The sequence below is a fragment of the Protopterus annectens genome, chromosome 15.part0, assembly GCF_019279795.1.
Source record: "Protopterus annectens isolate FY-2018-M chromosome 15.part0, PAN1.0, whole genome shotgun sequence".
Lineage (NCBI taxonomy): Eukaryota > Metazoa > Chordata > Ceratodontiformes > Protopteridae > Protopterus > Protopterus annectens.
In genome coordinates, this window is record NC_056749.1 from 518,490,753 (window position 1) to 518,510,484 (window position 19,732).

Sequence of the window (19,732 nt, forward strand, 5' to 3'; positions counted from 1 at the left end):
GATATTTATGTGCTTATATCTGTTCTTGATATCCCATACACCCTGCACTTTTATCACTCCTGAAACTGTTCCCCAAGCGAAGGGTAAAGCATATGTGATGACTGACTGCTTTGCAGCAGGGAGGGAGAAGGAGAGACCTTGACTGAAGGATATCTGTTGTCTCCACCAAATGATTTCTCTTCTGAAAGACTCCTATACTAGTATCTGAAAAGATACAGGCCGTTGATGCAGAGACTAAAGAGATTTCAGATGCCACTATATCTTTCTCATGTGTAGTCTTCCTAGGGATATCATGAGAATCATAGATGCCACAGGAACCATAATTCTGAGATATTTCCTCACTGTGACTGAGGTATGAGTGGAAAACATTAGAAATAGATCTAAGATCTATATTTTTTTCTTGTGGAAAAAAAAAACTCTTTGCATTGAGGTGTCTAGTAGACATCCCAGGAGCACAGGTCTGTGTGAGGGAGTCAAGAAAGACTTTTGGATGTTCTCTTGTTATCCCAGCTTGTGCAAAAGATCTCTCACCCATTAGGGAAATGCGTGACATTTTAAGAAAGACTCTTCAAAGATAAGCAAGTTGTCTCAATACAGAAAAATGCATATACCCTATAGCCTGCAAAATGCTATAACTAGAGCATGACACTTTGTGAACACTCTTGTTCAGTGGACAGCCCAAAGGGTAAGGCAGGGAACTCATAATGTGATACAGACACACAAAAACCTTAAGAAATGCCTTAAGTCTGAATAAATAGGAATGTGATAAACATATTTTAAGTCTAGTGTAACCAAAACTCTTGTAAGATGAAGAAGAGGCAAGGCTACAGGCAGAGGTGAGAGGAAATTACTCCTTACTGGGGGGGGGGGGGTCATTCCTCACCCAGAAACAAAGGAATAGCACATCATTTTGAATTTGGATATGATTACAGACAGTTTAGGAAAGAAAACTCCAGCACTGGTCTCCAAGCATTTTCTTTTTTGGGGACTAGGAACATACTTGAATAAAAAGCTTTCACCACATATGAGGGAGGAACTGGTTATATCATCCCTTGGGACACCATATAAAGAAAACCGGGTGGAAATAAATGAGTCTGATCTACTGGATGAGGAAAATACCCTTGTAAAGGAGAAATTTCTTCCCACCTGCATCTGTAACCTTGATTAATGATTATCACAACCAACTTGTCAAACAATCTGTTGCCAAACAGAAAATGGAGATTCATCCTTCGTGGAGGAGAAAATGGGCCTGGGTATGAGGTGGTCACAAAGTCTCTTGAATAGTCATTCAAACTTATCGGAGTGTATTTGGTTTTGGGAAGTTTGAAAATTAATTTTGAAACCTCCTAGCCAATTCATCCTAAATGTTTATTTACCTGAATTATTTTCATGATGTTTATTCTATTTTTCCTGAAACTGGAGAAAATCCCTTGGACAATTTGGAAAAGTAGGTCTGAAAAATCTTAGAGATTCCATGAACCAGCTTGCCCCTTTCATCACACTTTCTGATCACCTCTGCCACAGAAAGGCCAAACACTAATTCTCTATCCAAGGGAGAATTTAAAAATCTCATTTTTTTACATCACCTGTAAGGTTCTGAGAATGTAGCCAAGCAAACCTCCTTAAAATAGTACCAGTGGCCATAGTCCTAGAAGAAGTATTAGATTCATGCACATTGCAAACAATGAGTAGTGACCAGTGCAACAGAAAACAAAATACTTTATTTAAAGCAGATTTTTCTTCACTAGAAGAAACTATATGTGGTGGTGGTGCTGCGGTAGCGTTGTCGCCTCACAGTAAGACAGTAAGATGTTGTCCTGTTCGGTCTCGGCTAGAGCGTCTTCTGTGTGGAGACATGCATGAATGGGCGCACCTTCATTGAAGGTTGTGCATCAGGGCCAGCAACACGGCACATAAAAATCTACTGCCAATCATTAGCGGACCAGAGTTCCACTGTGGCGACCCCTAACCGGGAAAAGCCGAAAGACACAACAAGAAGAAACTATAGATAAAACATTCCCCATACGTTCACAATATACCAGGATAAACTTTAACATGTGAGGCTGACCCTTTAAAATTCTGAAATTCAAAGCTGTGGAAGTATACATTTTTTCCCCATACTGATCAATAGTTTTCCTGTTCTTATTATAAAAATAGAATTAAAACATTAACGAAATGCTTATCAGCAGAGGAGTCAGATAAGTCTATAGCTGCTGGGTCAGGATTGGGAATAGTGTATAAAATTTTAAAAGACTAAGAAACTTTATACATCCTAGCTGTCTTTAAGAGATGGCAGGCTATCAGGAAAATTTTAGGCAGTAGGACAGGCATTGTCTAAAGCAGACAGGACAGGAAGAATGAGTGTAGGTTCTGGAAATTCCTTCTGTAACAGTTAATAATATTTTCTGAGGGACTAAAAAACCTCAGTGTTCCCCATTGAAAACACTGGGACTTTCTAATAATAGTCTCATAGAAAGAGAAACCCCCACAGGGAGAATAAGAAAGTGAACTCACCTCTGAGCCTGAATCAATAATCCTTGGACATAACATTGAATCCATCAATGGATCTTCCTGTTCAGATTCCCAATCTTGAATCTCTTCAGGAAAGGAGGCACCCCTCATTATTTTACCAGAAAATATTCTATAAGAAAGATCAACAGCCTGAATCAAATCCTGAGCCAGCTCCAGGGAACTACTCCTATCCATACACATTTGAGGAGGAGTAGATACATGCTTCATTTTCTGAAAAATTATGCCAGTCATGTTACAAATGGTAGCTGCTGCTTTCCCATGAATGGGCAAAGCATTATGACACAACAGGGACATTTTCCCTGTTCCCTGTCTTAGGGCCAACCAAAGAGGCTTTTCTTTGCCTACTGATGGACCCAATAAGCCACAGAGAACATTGCTAACACCTAATTCTTAGTGGTTGTTGATGCTACACATCAGAGAGATCTAGGATAAAAGATGAGTGGTCTCTGGTACATCAAATGGCCACTGCAGAGTCACCCTCTTAGGTCTGAGGCTAATTGCTAGCCTGCTGTGGTGGCAAAAGCTAATTGCGTAACTTTCTTTTTTTTTTGTGGTTGGAAGAAGGAATAACCATGGGACTAGCAATCTGTTCCATGGTCAAGCTGAAAATGTTGCCTCTACCTGGGGAAAACAAGCAACAAATGCCAAAAAAACTACCAGCCTAAAAAAAAGTTACTTTTTTGACAGAAAAAAATGATTAAAAACTACTTTGAAACACTATGGCAGCCCCAGAACAGAAAAATAAACACAATTTCTACACAGAAAAGATTTCATCAGTTAGCTAACACTGCTTATAAACTTACAGAAATGAGTGCTCTGTTTAAAACAATGTTACAGTCTCAAGACAACTCATTAAAACAAAACATTCTTAGCTTTAAAATAACTTCCCTGAAGACGAAAGTAATAAAACATCACTAAAAATGAGAAAAATTAAAGTTTTTCCACGAAAGGGAATTTATATTCCTAGCTAAGTAAAGCACAAGCTGTCAGTTGATCCTTGCAAGCCTCAGAGGAGTGTACTCTTCAGTGGGAGAAAAGATCTGAAGGGCTTCACACTCAAACTTGTCTTTTAGTCAGTTCATGACATGCTTGATAGCTTGGGCAGTGGAAGGTGCCCTAAAGCTTTGAAATCCTACACATCCTACATTCCTTAAATTTATAAATATTCTTATTGTTAACATCTATATCACCCCTTCTATAAAAAGATAATCCCCCCTATTCATTCTCTCTGTCTTTATCAATTCCAGATGTCTGTCACATTCTAATTCACTATATCCTCTCTCAGAGAAATCTCTGTTTAAATGTCCTGTCATTGCTGACAGGGTCACTTTATTACTAGTCAATCTTGATAGATGAAGAACTTGCCCCTTTATAACATTTCTAAAGGCATAAGTAGGATGCATACTACTCCTAAGAGAATATTCCTCTTACAATTCTTCTTAAAAGTCTGTGCCTCTAGACCATCATTTACACTTAGCTGAATATCCAGAAAGTCAATACTTTATCTAAGGAATATAGGATTTGTATATCTTTAGCTTTACTTCTGAAAATAAACAGATAATTAATATTATATGTAGTAACTGGCATATCCTAACAGTTAGTGAAGACATTTGTAGAGTTGTTGGACCTCAACCAAAGGTCACGTATAAGAATGTAAAATCAATTAAGAGGCATATTTATAACAAAACAGGTCCACCTAAGACCACTTCTTCATTAATAAAAGTGGGTACATTTAGCTGTGGACACTAATTTTTGCAGATGTATAGTCAATGAGAACATGTTTGTGCATCCCATGAAAGGTAGGAGATATAATATTTCACCATTATGCAGACTGTCCTACCCAGAATGTGGTATATTTGGCAAAATGTTTTAAATGCCTGAAATTTTTATGTTGGTAAGACTAACAGGGCTTTGAGGAGTAGAATAAGTGAGCATGCTTATTATATTGAATATTAATATTTTAATTATTTCCTTGTACTTGATTTGTTGTTTTGTACTATAAAATATGAGCAGGAAGCTCTGTTAATTGACTGATGAAGCATAGTGGTTCTACATGAAAACACATACACTTTTCTACATATGTTTAAAATAATAAATGCTTAGATTTTATCTACCATGTTTGTCACCCTTTGGTTTATATTTCTTTGAGTTTGTTTGTGGAAGCCGAGAAGTGACTTAATTAAAAGCAGTCATTTTTTTTTTTGGATATTTACAAAATATACAAAGAAAGAAAGAAATTAAACATCACATACTATTATACAGTGGTAGGAATACAATTAACAAATTAAGAGTATTGGTATTTCAATAGAAACATGTTAAGGCTATTCCAAACTGCATAAGGATTAGTATGATTTAAAGATCTGGTTCTGATCAATTCTTTTTCAGACTTCTATAGTATTGCTGATAATTTTGAAAAGTGTTTGAATGTAGGAACTGAATTTGGTTTCTGGTTTTTGTAATAAATTTTTAGCTAATGCCAGAAGTCTCTAGAACAGTTTTTGTTGTTTGGCTTTTACAGATAAAGGAAGTGGAACATTCATTAGTATTACTGATCTAGTTAAAGAACAATTATCAGACCATAACTCCTTAAAAATATATATTTAAGTTTTCAAAATCTATAAACGTGTCCAATCAGCTATTGCATCTTTACTGTATCTACTGTTACATATTTCTAATTTTCATATTTGATAAACGTATAAGAATTTAATAAAATCTCCTGAATGGTTTTCCATTGACTAGTCTAAGTTGAGTCCATCCAGTGTTAAAATTTACAGCAATAGAATAATACTCTACCGTTTGGGAGGCTACTGCCACCATACTCCCATAATCAAATATGATTTATATAAACAATTCTTAGTGTTTTAGGATATCATAAGAATGAAGTTAACATTTTGTTCCTACTTTCTTTAAAAGCTTTTTGTCAGGTAGCAAAGCTATTGAATGCAATATATATATATATATATATATATATATATATATATATATATATATATATATATATATATATGTTCCGTACGAAATCCTGAACACACAAAATACCGAGATGAAAAGCCCTAAATCCCACATTACCAAAGCATTGAAAGCGCGAAATTCAAAATTACAAAACTAATACATACATACAACACACACACAAATATACACACACCCTCCCCCCATAGCCAAACAAACCACCCTACACTAAAGATAAGCAGGGCTTCACCCTGCACTCTATGGGGGCTGTGCCCCCCACACCCCCTACTTTATCATTCTAACTCCGAGATCGCACAAACATATACACAAGGCAAACTCACACCCACACATTACAGTCACTCACACACACACACACACACACACACACACACACACACACACACACACACACACACACACACACACACACACACACACCACAGTCACAACACACACTTAAACACACTAAAGCCCCTCACAAACACACTTACACACACATACTTACCTGAACCACAACACCAGAAGCGCTAACTCAAAATCCCTTAACATCGGGATTTTGAATTTTGCGCTTCTGATCTTTCGGTAATGTGGGGATTTAGGCTTTTCATCTCAGTATTTTGGGCGTCGGGATTCTGTGCATTCGGGATTTCGTAGAAAACCCATATATATATATATATATATATATATATATATATATATATGGATTCACTTTATAATCTCAAAATACTAAATTTTAATATCTTGAGACTATAAAGCCAAAAAATCAAAAAAACAACAACCCACAAATGCAAAATTCAAAATTACAATCATATACATACACACACACACCACCACACAAACGAGCACAAATACACCTACCAAATTTCACTACAGCAAACAAAACAACACACACAAACACAATATAACAAACAAACACACCTACCCTACCTATAAGCAGGGAGCCAAGTCCCCCTGCAACCCCCATATGGGGGGCTGTGACCCCACACCCCAGCTACTTATATATACTAACTCTGAGGTCACACTAAACACACAAACACATAAAACTCAGCACTACACACACTCACACACACTAAAATCCCTACCCAATACCCTTACAAAAACACCACTTACCTGAATCCCCACTAACTCCACAAATCACACTGCACATCACGAATGTGCCAACACAGCTGCGGATTCGACATTTCCACACTCGATATTATGCAGTTTTGCATAGCTGCACTTTTGGCTTTATAGTCTCGAGATACTAAACTTTGGTATTTTAGTTTTTGAGATTATAAATTAAAACCATTATATATATATATATATATATATATATATATATATATATATATATATATATATATATATATATAATCTTGGGTAAAATATCATCTGTAAAAAGTTGTATTTAGGTTGAGAATCCTTGTTCATTGAGACCCCATCAATTCTTTCACTGCTTCCTATACTACCAGAGAAGGATTCAATAACTAATGCAAATAGTAGAGTAGACAAGGGACACCTTTACTGTGTGCCTTTGTTTACAGTAAATCCTTGAGAAATGCAATATCAAATTTTAACATATGCTTTGGAGGTTTTTTACAGCTTTTTTAAATATTACAGTAAATTGTTCTGTAAATGCAAATTCTTCTAGTGTTTTAAGCAAGTAGTTCTAATCTACAGAATGAAAATCTCTCTAAATGGCTAAGCTAATTAGAGCTAATTTCTTGTTCACTCCTTTTGCTAAATCTAAGATAGTTACAACCCTTTTTATATTGCCATACATTACTCTATTGACTATAAATCCTGTTTGATCTTATTAATTAATCTACTATATCTCTTAATTCTGTAGCAAAGATGGAAGCAAATATTTTATAGTCAACATTTAATAACGAAAGGGTCTATATGAGGAAACTAAGTTATTATCCTTTTCCTTCTTTACGTATAGGTCAGATTACATAAAATGTCCATGAGGCAGAATCAGTGTATCACTCTTAATATTCCTGAAAATGTCACTTAGTAACTTTAAAATATTTAAAGGAAGCAGATTATATAATCCATACTTAAACCATCTAACCCTGGAGCTTTGCCATGTTTTCTTTTTTATAAAGCATCTTTAACTTCTATTAGGGTAATAGGCTTATTCAACAGAGATATGTGGTGGCCACTGAGTTTATTAGTAACATTTTATCTTTAAATCCTTGTCAAGTTTGTAATCATCAGGATTATTATTTTTATCTTTATTAAGATTCTCATGGAATTTATTAAAAATATTAAGCATTTTATCTATGTCTAAAGTAAACTTATTAGTGTGAGGATTTCAGATACTGACTTGTGTCTTTTTGCTTAATATTTTACTTTTATTAGCCAATCTATGTAGATTTTTTGAAGTCATTGCATAACTGCAATGTTACTTTTTCTAAAGCCATCTACACTTTATGCATTAAAACTAATATTTTGTCATTAAATTGTATTGACTTCATTATTATCTAATTTGTTCCTTTGTTGTTCAAACCTCACTTTCTGTATTTCATCTTGTATTTCTAACAAGTTATCCCAGTCTTTCATTGAATTATCAGTCCATCTTTTATTTATATCTTTAATATGAATTTTTAAGGAGTCTCATACTATGATTTTACTAACTTGACCATTATCATTCAATGATAAAAAAAATATCAATTTTGTTCCTTAAGATAACTCTTATTTTTTTAATCTCATCAAATATATTTTGATTCTATAAATAATCTGAAATGTCCTTATATCCATTAGTATATTAAAACATAGTGCATTGTGATTTGGATAAAGGACAAGGAATTGTTTTGAAATAATTCACTGCATTAAGCAAATCTGTAGAGGCATAAATCCTGTTATTTCTATTTTGTGTCCATGTGCATAAGAATAATGAATGAACAACAATAATTTATGTTCTGCTTTTATCTAAATTACCTACATTATTATTACTAATCCATCTGTTTAGTGTTTTAGCTGATGCCAGAATTTTTGTTTTTTTTTTCTGGTCACTTGTATCTTCTATACTAGATATGCAGTTAAAATCTCCTGCTAGAATTAAAGGACTCTTCCAATGAATTTGCAATAAGTTTAATTGATCTTTAGCCACTCTTGCACCTTTCCAGGGATTGAGTAAAGAGAACTAGTTTATAGAGTTTGCCATTATATTTAATTTTTATAAATGCATACACTTCTTTGTGATTATTAATGGATTCCATGACCTTAGGCATTACAGTAGACTTTCTACAAAGTATAACTGTTTCTCCCCTCTTTTTGTTAAAATAAGCAGATGATAACATTTTGTAATCTAAGTTATTTAAATATTGTATAGCTTTATCTATCAAGTGTATCTCTTGCAATAATATTATGCCTCCTCTATTTAATTTTAGATAACTCATTAATGATTTCCTTTTTTGCCATTATTTAATCCATTTACAGTAATAAATAATAAAACTATCTATACTGCATATTTAAAAAAGATTTATTATAAAAGATAATATGCCATTTACTCACCATATTAATTTAATTGTATATTAGACTCTACTGCATTCCTCCAACTCTATGTTAACATTCCACATTTTTGAGTTCTTCCTTTCTACAAACTAAACTACTAAACTTGTAAATAGAAAGAAAAACAAGTTTAAAAATGTAACTGTAGATATTATTAATAAAACACAGCCTACCATAGATACCAAACTTCCTAGTTTGTCTATCAAATATACAAACTACTATACTATCTCTCTACCTACCCATACCTAAAAATTCATCAAAACCTAGCCAAAAGCTACTGTGGTTTACAAATTATATATATATATATATATATATATATATATATGTGTGTGTGTGTGTATATATATATATATATACACACACACACACACACAAACACACACACACAGACTATGAATTTATTTATATATTTTGCCATTTAAAACTATTCTCCCATTACTACATTCAATTTTAATACTTCTTTTCTATTAATCACAAATATTAAATAATCCAACAAATACTGTAATATATACCTAGTTATTTAATAGTAGTATAAATTATCCATTAAATATTCTTAAATAATTTGCTCATTCAACAGTTTTATAACTAAATCTTTATATAAATAAGTAGAACAAAGATGGACCTGAGGAGATAAAAATATCTGTAAACTTACATGTGAAGGGTAATCTTATCATACTAAACTAGTATACAAAAGGAAAATAAATGCAAATATATATTAATCATGCTAAAAGATATGTGCATATTTATAGATCTAACAAAAGCTCTGAATTAATTTTAAAAGTACAAGTGTCTATGTCTCAAAATTGTGTAACACTTTGAATATGATACATATCAAACTATTTAAAAATCCTTTATCTTATTAAAGTAATTCATAAAAATATGTACATTACTGAGATCAAAGACAATGCCTTGCTATTTCTACAGAGTCAAAAATACAGTCTATATTGCATTCATAAGTTGCAATGTGCTAAATTCAAATCCCACTCTCCCTTCCTGGGTTCAAACATACTGGAAAAATCTAATTTACGTTCTATCAAAATGTATGTATGTATTGATTTAGCAATAAAACACTCAAATTTCAGTTCTTACTTATGAAATGGGTTATTTCAGGTAGTATTAGTGAATATAATAACATGCAATATGCAAAAAGCTTAAAAGTTTACATGATCAAGCTTCAAATTCCAGCTTTCATGATATTTTCAAATATGTTTATATCATGTTCTATGCAAATTACAGAAGATCTTATACATTCACATTTCTGCCATATGCAGGTATATGTAATACACATCTTTCTTATAAGCATGTTATTTAAATATATATTTTTTATTATTTGCCCACTAATATTCTACCTTATTCTATATAACTTGTATTTCTAGAATCTCCCATCAAAGTGCTATTTAATCATCAGATCTCTATTATAGATTACAATATGTGTATATATTACTTAACTTACTGATACTGCTTTTTTATTAATCTTAGTAGTAGATATTTAATTCCTTGTGCATATGCATAATATTCTTGAGGTGTCTGCTCTTCTTAATTCTTGCATTACAAGCAATGTTGATGATATATAAAAGAATCCCTGCTTGTTTAATTTGAGAGTATGCTTTAGCCATTGTGGCCTATTCTTTTTATCTAAGCTTTACATCCTGACATTAGAATTTGATTACAACATGTGAAAATGACAACTCACATCACACAGCAGCTGTTAAATTACTCTGTAAGTTTCTCATTCACCTTAATTCTTTCAAACTGTTCTAGTCCATTAATAACACTACAGCACAAGTTATTAAAATTCAACAAAATGTAAGCAAATTATATGTCACCAAAATCTCAATATAAAGCATTGTTATAGCTTTTGTTATACCAATTTTTCATTCTAAGAAAAGAAAAAAAAATGTTATTCTGAATAGAGTTCTCGTGTATATATAACAAAGACTGACCAGGCTAGGAAGGACTACTGGTTGGCTAACAAAGAAGCTAAGAAAGACGTTGCAGTAGTAAAGAATAGGCCATTGGGGGCACTGTACCAATATCTGGAAAGTGACTCAGTAAAGGACACAAAGAAACTATATCAGGTTGCAAGGCAAAGACAGAAAGATAAAGAAGATAGTCGGACACCCTTCATAAGGGATCCCAGCAACAACCTGCTCACCAGCCCAGAGAACATCAAAGGTAGATGGAAGGCATATTTCCAGCAGCTTCTGAATGAAGAAAACCCCACAGAAGCTGTACTGCCCCAGAAACAGCCTAGGATGAGAGAAGAAGAGGAGCCCACACTAGAAGAAGAACAGCACTAAGGAAGGTGAAGTCAGGGAAAACAGCAGGCTCAGATGAGGTCACTGCAGATATGACAACGATGCTGGGTAAGATAGGGGAGAAATGGCTCCTGAGAGTACTAATAGTAGTGTGCAGAGAAAGGCTTATCCCAGATGACTGGAGAATAAGCATACTCATGCCAGTGTACAAAAACGGGTCTATATCACTTCGTCAAAATGGCAGAACTTTGAACACCATATGTTCGAACTTCTAACTTTGAAGTGCAAAACCATTGAAGGCTTAGAACAGCGATTTTTTTCACAGGCTAGTTACCCTTGTAGGCCATTAACCCATTTCCTTCAAAGGTGAAAATCCAACCCTCTACCTTGAGTATGTGAGGTAAACATCTTAACTATATGACAACTCCCAAGTAAGGACAGTTGCAAAGTAATTGTATATGGGTAAGTAAATGAAAGAGACATACACATATCATTTTCTTAATAGTAACTGCTGTAGATAAAAAAGAGAGATGAAACCTTTTTATATTAATCACTCTTTTAATTAGACTTAGCAAATTAACGGTATACCTTCTTAACAATTTATACTAAATCAAAAGTAGAATCACCTTTATAACAGCTGCAAGTTGAAGCAGAAATCAGTCAAACTCTGCAGAGTATAATCTAATACTATTTGGACTTCAAATGATTGGAAACTCTTAATTAAGAAGGAGGGGACTGCTATTTGGACATGTACTAATGAGTTCTGCAATTAAAGGAAACAAATAGGGAGAGGGGGGAATTCTTCTTCATACCATGATGCATGCTAAAAGAGGAATGTAAGTTGTACACTGACAAAATGATTTGCAGAATGCTATCAGATGAAAACAGGAGGTCAGTGTATAAAATTTGAGCTAAACCCAGTAACACATGTGATGGAAAAAGATAAGAACATTTTAAATTATGCAATTGCTATTAATGCTGATGAATGCTATCCCACTGGAAGTGCTCAGGATTTTGTGATATGGCATTACCTAGCATAACAGTACTAATCCTGGGCAGTAATGAGGAACTCTGGACCACAGACAGAACTAATTCTGGGTAGTATTGAAGAACTCTGGACCACAGACAGTACTAATACCGGATAGTATTGAAGAACTCTGGACCACATACAGTACTAATTCTGGGTAGTAATGAGGAACAGCTGTCAGAATGTTAGGATTGTAGTGTTTTGACAGTTTGCACCCTAATATTTGGATAGTTTTTGGAAATTAGAGGAGTGTTTTTTTTTGTTGTTAATTCCTGTGGCAAGTGGGGCTAATACATCATAACCTTTCCATTCTCCACCAGAAAAAGGGTAACTCTAGAGGCAACTAAAGGGGTCGGCAACCCCCCTTCAAATGGGACTAAAGGGACAATCTTTGTGTGTCTTACCAATTATTTTTTCTGTATAAATATAATAATGCAGGTCTACATGAAGAAAGAAAATGTGTCTACCTAGTTGTCAATCTACCTGTCTTTTTAGCTGTCAATATCTTTGTCTACTAACATGTCCTAATAAAAATGAATAAACACATAAATAAAGTAAAAAAAAAAACATGGACCTCCCAGGAGAAAGGGAAGAAAAGTGATTTACCAAGAAACAGCACACTCTCTCAGCTCATGTAACTGAAGAGAGAAAAAAAAAAAACATGCTGAGACTTTAAGAAGAGACTTGCAGTCACAAGACCCAGTTTGTTCAATTATCAGCAATATATTGGGAGATCAAGACTTAATATTGTATGTCTTGAAAATGTGAAAAGAAAATTCAATATTCTTAAAATAACAATAAGAAAATTCTCCATTACATATTAAAAGCATTTTTGTAAGGTCACTATCCCTTGCACCACCCAGTGTGGCATGCTTCTTCCTCTCCCAGTCCCCAGATACTTATACATACTGACTGAAAGAACACTGTACTCAAGAAAATACAGAATACTCAAAAATACAATTGTGGTCATAGTATTAATTCCTTGTAATTGGACTTATTCACACAATTCCAGTCATCACATTTACAGTCCTCAAACATATAGTGGGGTCCTTCCATTGCTGTCTAATACTACCTTTCATAAAATGCACTTCTGAATAAGCAGATGAAGCAGGATTGAAACCAGTCTGAGGAGCAAGACATGCTATTGTATCAAAACAAGAATGTTCATGTTAATTATTTATAATGTCACTGACAAATGGCATGAGCTGTGGCTGGAAGGGTACATGGACCAGCAAACCAAATCAGTAAACAAATTAAGTAAACACATAAATAAATCAATCAAAAAATAAATACATGGAGAGTTTTCAAAGAAAATGCTAACTCTATGGTTTAAGAAATGTTTCACTGTAAGAAAGTAGAGTTTTGAGTAACATCTGCATTTCCCATGTGGAAGAAGGCAAACTATGCAATCTGAGCAAAAAGAAGAATAGAAAAGACAGCCTGGAAAAACTACAAAGTACCACAGACTGGCTCATAGAGAAGCAGCATACAGTAAACTGAGGGGAGTGAATTATTTAAAGATTTTTTATTTTTGTGAACATAATCTTCAAAAGAGTCTCATATCAAAAAATCAGACAGAAGTGCTAAAGGCATACGGGCTTCAGAAAATACCGCAGATAAGCAAACTAGTACCAAAAGTTTCTACTAAAAATTATAAAGTAGCGACATACATAAAATGCCTTGTTATAGGTTGATGCTGAGGAAACTGGATGAAGAACTGTGAAACATACCTTTAGTGATAGGATCTAAAGAACCCAGTGCATGAAGTATTTCCCATTCTGATCCAGACTTACTTATTGAGATTGCATTTGACACACATCTTATTCAGCCTGAAATATTTTATCACACAGCTCCCAGCAATGAATAAAGATTCTCACAGTCTCTGCATCAAGGTTTGTGAGCCAAACTGTATGTATGGGACACACAAATATGGTGAGGGAAATGGAGTTAGTCAGCTTTCTAGTAAAAGATAAGCTTCACTATCAGTTATCAGATATTCACTTGTAATCTGTGTTAGATAGCTAGTAAAAGATTAACTTCACTATCAGTTATCAGATGTTCACTTGTAATCTGTGTTAGATAGCTAGTAAAAAATTAGCTTCACTATCAGTTATCAGGTGTTTACTTGTAATTTGTGTTAAATAGCTAGTAAAAGATTAGCTTCACTATCAATTATCAGGTGTTCACTTTCACTATTATCTTAGATTGCTGCAGCTGAAGCCAGCAGTTCATGTGGCAGGTGGAAATTTATATAAAAATATTCATTAGCTAATTATTAACCAGGTTCCCTGGTTCAGTATACAGAAGAGCCACTTTAACCTGCTCAACTCCAAGCATGCCGTCACTACAAGTTATTGCATAGCAATACTGCGCCTCCATAAAATCTTTTTTGAACCAATCTAATCTTCCCCCTCTTTATTGCGGTGAGAAGGTTTCAGTCCATAGAGTGTGAAGCTTGGAGGGATTGGGATTTCTTTAAGTGGAGCATGTCCAACAGCTCTGGGTTTGACATAGCTTTGTATGTTAGGCAGAGATCTCCTCAGAGTAGGCGATATGTGACAGAGTAAAGCTGGAGTTTTTTGAGACGGTCTGCATAGGGCATCTGTTTGAGGCCAGTAATCCTCTTTGTGAGGTATTTCTGTGGCCTTTCCAGCTGTTGCAGATGTCTTGTGAGGTACATACCAAAAGGGGTGTTGTACTCTATAATGGGTCTAATGAGTGATGAGTAGAGGGGAACAATGACGTCTTTTTTCCTGGATGAGAAACATTTTGTGATGAGGTGTGTCACATAGAAGGATTTCATGACTACTCTGGCAATGTGATTATCAAAGGAGAGACTACTGTTCACCTGTGTCCCAAGGTCTCTTATCACACTTTCAGTGTTAAGTATACTACCACCTATGTGGTAGTTTATGGGTACAGAGTTTTTACCAAAGGGGATGACAATGCACTTTTTGGCACTGAGCTTGTGGCCATGGCTTTGACACCAGGCATCTGTCTCAGTGAGGCCCTTTTATAGGATGTCCACATCATTAGGAGTTTCAATTATGGCTCCTAGTCTGCAGTCATCTGTAAACTTCGTTAGCCAAAGACCTTCTGTGTTAGCCTGTACTTCAGAAAAGTAGATACCAAACAAGAGAGGACCTAGGACTGAACCCTGTGGTACTCCACTTTTCACTGGTCTGAAGTCGGATTTGGAGTCTGCTACTTTCACAGTGTGGGTTCTGTCAGTTAGCCAGTTGGCAACCCATCTTGTGACATAGGGATTTATACCTAGTTTAGTGAGTTTATCTATAATTCCAAAGTGGGGGATGGTGTCAAAAGCATTGGCGAGATCTAGATAGGCTGTGTGAACCACCTTACTCTCATCTACGGCTTTGGTGACTGTTTCAAAAAAGTCAATCAAGTTTAAGAGACATGATCTGCCTTTTACAAACCCAAACTGGGTGGGATCCAGAGTATGGAGATTACCAATGTCTTTGTTTATATGTTCCATGATGATATGTTCCATGGCCTTGCAGACTAGGCTCGTTAGGCTAATGGGGAGGTAGTTCCCGGGGTCCGGGGTGGCTCCCCCTTTGTGGAGTGGGATAACCATCGATGTGCACCATTCAGTGGGTACAAAGCCTGAGGTGAGGCTATGATTGAACATGGTGCTTAGGCAGGGTGCCAGTTCATTCTGCAGTTCATGTAGAACACAGCCTGGGATGTTGTCAGGTCCCATGGATGCTGTGTTCTTGGCTTTGGAGAGTGTGGTTTTTACCTGTGCAGCCGTGATTAGAGAAACTTTGCATTCTACTGGCATAGAGATGGGCCCATTAGGGGGTGGTGGGGTAAAGTTAGCACTGAACCTATCTGCCAGGATGTTGGCAAAATCAGTTGGTTCTGTATATTTAGTGCCTTTGTGCTGTAACTCAGAGCAGATATGAGTGTTGCCATTGAGATTCTTGGCATAGCTATGGAATGCTATGTGGTTGTCTTTAAAATTACTGGTGGTTTTGTTTTCATAACTAGATTTGGAGGATTTTATGAGGGATCTCAGCTTCTTACTGAGACTGACCAGGGAGTTCTTCCAGTTGTGGGATTTTATTCTTTTTTGCAAAAGTTTCTTGCTTCTGTTGTAGAGTTTTTTTATGGCAGGGGACTACCAGATTGGCTTCCTTTTTTGAAGGATAGCATCTTGGTTCTGTTAGGGATAGCATGATCCATGAACTCATGTAAGTGCTTATAAAGTGCATTTGTGTAGGATTCAGCAGTCGTACCTCTATTGTCCGTCTGCATTGGTGTCATGAAGTTTGCCACTTCTGTCTTAAGAAGCGTGAAGCTGGCTTTGGAGAAATTTTTTACGGTGGTTTCCTTAATGGGGAGGGCAGGATGTGGATGTCTAAGCTCATTAGCTTGTGGTCAGATCTGACAAAAGAGGAAATGACCTCTGGTGTGCAACGCCAATCACCCATGTTGGCAATGACCATGTCTAGGATATTGCTGCCCCTGGTGGGGGTGTGGATAAGTTGATCCAAGGCGTTGGAATTTATGAATTCCAGAAAACATTGAGCAAAAGAGCTGGTACATGAGTAGTTTTCCCAGTTAATGGTGGGGTAATTGAAATCACCCATTATTGGGGTGTTGGGTTGTACCCTAATATTTTCCAGTGTATCAAGAAATGGGGAGTGAGAATCCTGGGGCATGGTGGGAGATCTGTAGCAAGTTACAATTTGGATTGCGGTCTTGCACAGAGTTAGTTGCACTTGGATAATCTTGGATGCATTATGCTGAGCTCTAGCCTGGAGGTGTGGATATCCTTAATGAGTATGAACACGCCTCCACCTTTAGTGTTTCAGTCTAGGTTATGTGGCCGAAAGGTGTGATATGAATTATAACCTGGTAATGCAGGGGTGCTCTCTGGAGCCTTAAACCAGGTCTCTGTCACTGCACAGATGTCTGTGTTCTCCATTTTAAGGAGTGCCTCGAGTGAATGCATTTTGAAGTTTAGACTTCTAGCATTGAGTAGCATTACCCTCAGATTTGCTTGCTTTTTCCTGTTACGGTGGTGAATTTGTCATTTGAACCTTGCCAGTATCCAGAATCCGGATTGTGAATATATATATATATATATATATATATATATATATATATATATATATATATATATATATATGTATGTATATATGGTTTATCTTCAAAATGTCGAATGCCATAATGTCTAATGTTCATTTGGTTGAAAAATAACATCTAAACCCAAAATATTGAATGATCAAAATGTCTAAAATAATTTAATTGAAAAAGCAATGAGATCACCTCTACTATTTTGCAGGGGGGTGCCCCCCTGCACCCCCCTTGTGGGGGGCTGTGTCCTACACACACACCCCTACTTAAATATACCAACTTCGATATTGCACTACAGTGCAGAAAAGGGCAAATTCGATAATTTTGGCATTGTGAGTTTAGACTAATTTTATTTCAACATTTTGATCATTCAATATAGTGCATTCAACCAATTCATTTTCAACCATTTAGCATTCAATAATTTGAAGGTAAACCTATATATATATATATATATATATATATATATATATATATATATATATATACATATATATATATGTATGTGTGTGGGTGTATGTATGTATGTACCAGATTTTAAAGAAAACACCAATAGCTGACTGCAAAAACATTGACTATATATGGCCAAAAACATGGAAGTTGACATTGCACTATGCATAAGCAGAAAAAACAGCCTAGACACATGTAATTTCAAACATTAAAAAAACACTATTTTTTGTATGGGGCAAGCCCGGCTGTACCCACCACAGCCCCTACTAATTATATATACTAACTCTGAGATCACACAATCCCCAGGGAAAGGGAATATTTCCCTACTCAGGGACTGTGGATCTCGTATGCCTGTCAATCAACTGCTTAATCGACCATCTGCAATAGATTGGACAGTTGTCCACCTTACTCACACTTGACATTTTTCAGGTAGACATATAGATAGACAAATAGACATAGATTTACATTCAAGTACTGTCCATCAGTACTGCGCAATAATATCAGGAAATTGTTTTTGCATTGGTGTTATAGCTGACCTAATGAAGTAAAAGATTTTCCATTGTGAAAACCATCTGCTTTCTAACAGTACCAACGGTGCATTCAAACCAACAGCAACCAAGAAATACAACATTCAATTTCCTTTTACTGCAAGACTTCCTATAATTAGTATCAGATCATATCACAGTACTGATAGGAAATTCATGTTTTGCTATTTCTGATGTGAGAAGATATTGTAAATGTCAAAATGTATTCATCTGCACTCCTCTGTTATTATTCTTGTAAACAGTATAAGAAGATAAGAAGACAAGCATATATCTTTAGCAATATTATATATATAAAGATAGAGAGAGTTTGAAAGTATACTCATTATTTCAGTATTCAACAACAAGTAATATCTGGACAAATGAAGAAATAGCAAATTTTCATAGATTTACTCTTTTTACCAGAAATCAAATCAAGTATTTGTGCCAGATTAGAACTATGCTGTAGCATTCAACTCAATAGATGACATGTTCTAAAGAAATTTCAAGTTATGCACAGATAAAAATAAAAAGCACATATAGCAAGGTGACCATGAATAAACTAATTTAAGCCAGGCTTGCAAGTACATGAACTGAGGCTGCAAACAAAAGAAGTTCATGTTTTCAATGGCTCCCTATCAGACGATCGAAACTCCGTTTCTGCGAATACAAAATGCATTTGCGCAAACTATGTAAACGCCAAACGTCCAAAACAGTGAAATCCGAAATGTCGAAGTGTTTTAGTTGGCCCGTCTGCAGTATAGTTCCGTTAGGTAAGTGTGCGATAGGTATGGACCTTAGGGTAGGGTGCAGGTTAAGGTGAGGGTATAGATAGGTAATGTATGTAAGATTTAGTGTAGTGTTAGAAGTAGGGTTTTGTTAAATGTATTTATGTGTATTATTTATTTTTATAGGGTATATCTCTGTAGGGGAAGTGCCCGGTAGTTACAGACCTTAGGGTTAAGGAGGGGTTAAGGATAGTGCATAGATAATTGTGTATGTGGGGTTTAGTGTAGGGTTAGAAGTTGTGTTGTGGTGCTTTACTTTAGGGTTAGGAGTAGGGTTTGGTTAGTGTGCATATGTGGTTTATTTATTTTGTTTGGGTAGGCAGTATGTAGCGGGTGGTGGGGTTGGCCGACTATGACCGTTTGATGTTTTAAATTTCACAGTTTAGTGTGTTCGGTCTATTTGCGGTTCGATTAATACGTGTCGCTCTTTTGATATTCGCTGAAATGGATTTTTGCGGAACTGATATAGACCCGTTTTGAACAGTTCTCAATTTTCTGGTAACAAGTACCAATTTTTGCTAATCACAATGATGATAACAAAATAGTTGTCAGAATGCTGTAATTACCAGGGGAGACAGAGTGAACCGTTACTTTATCTTTTTCACTGAT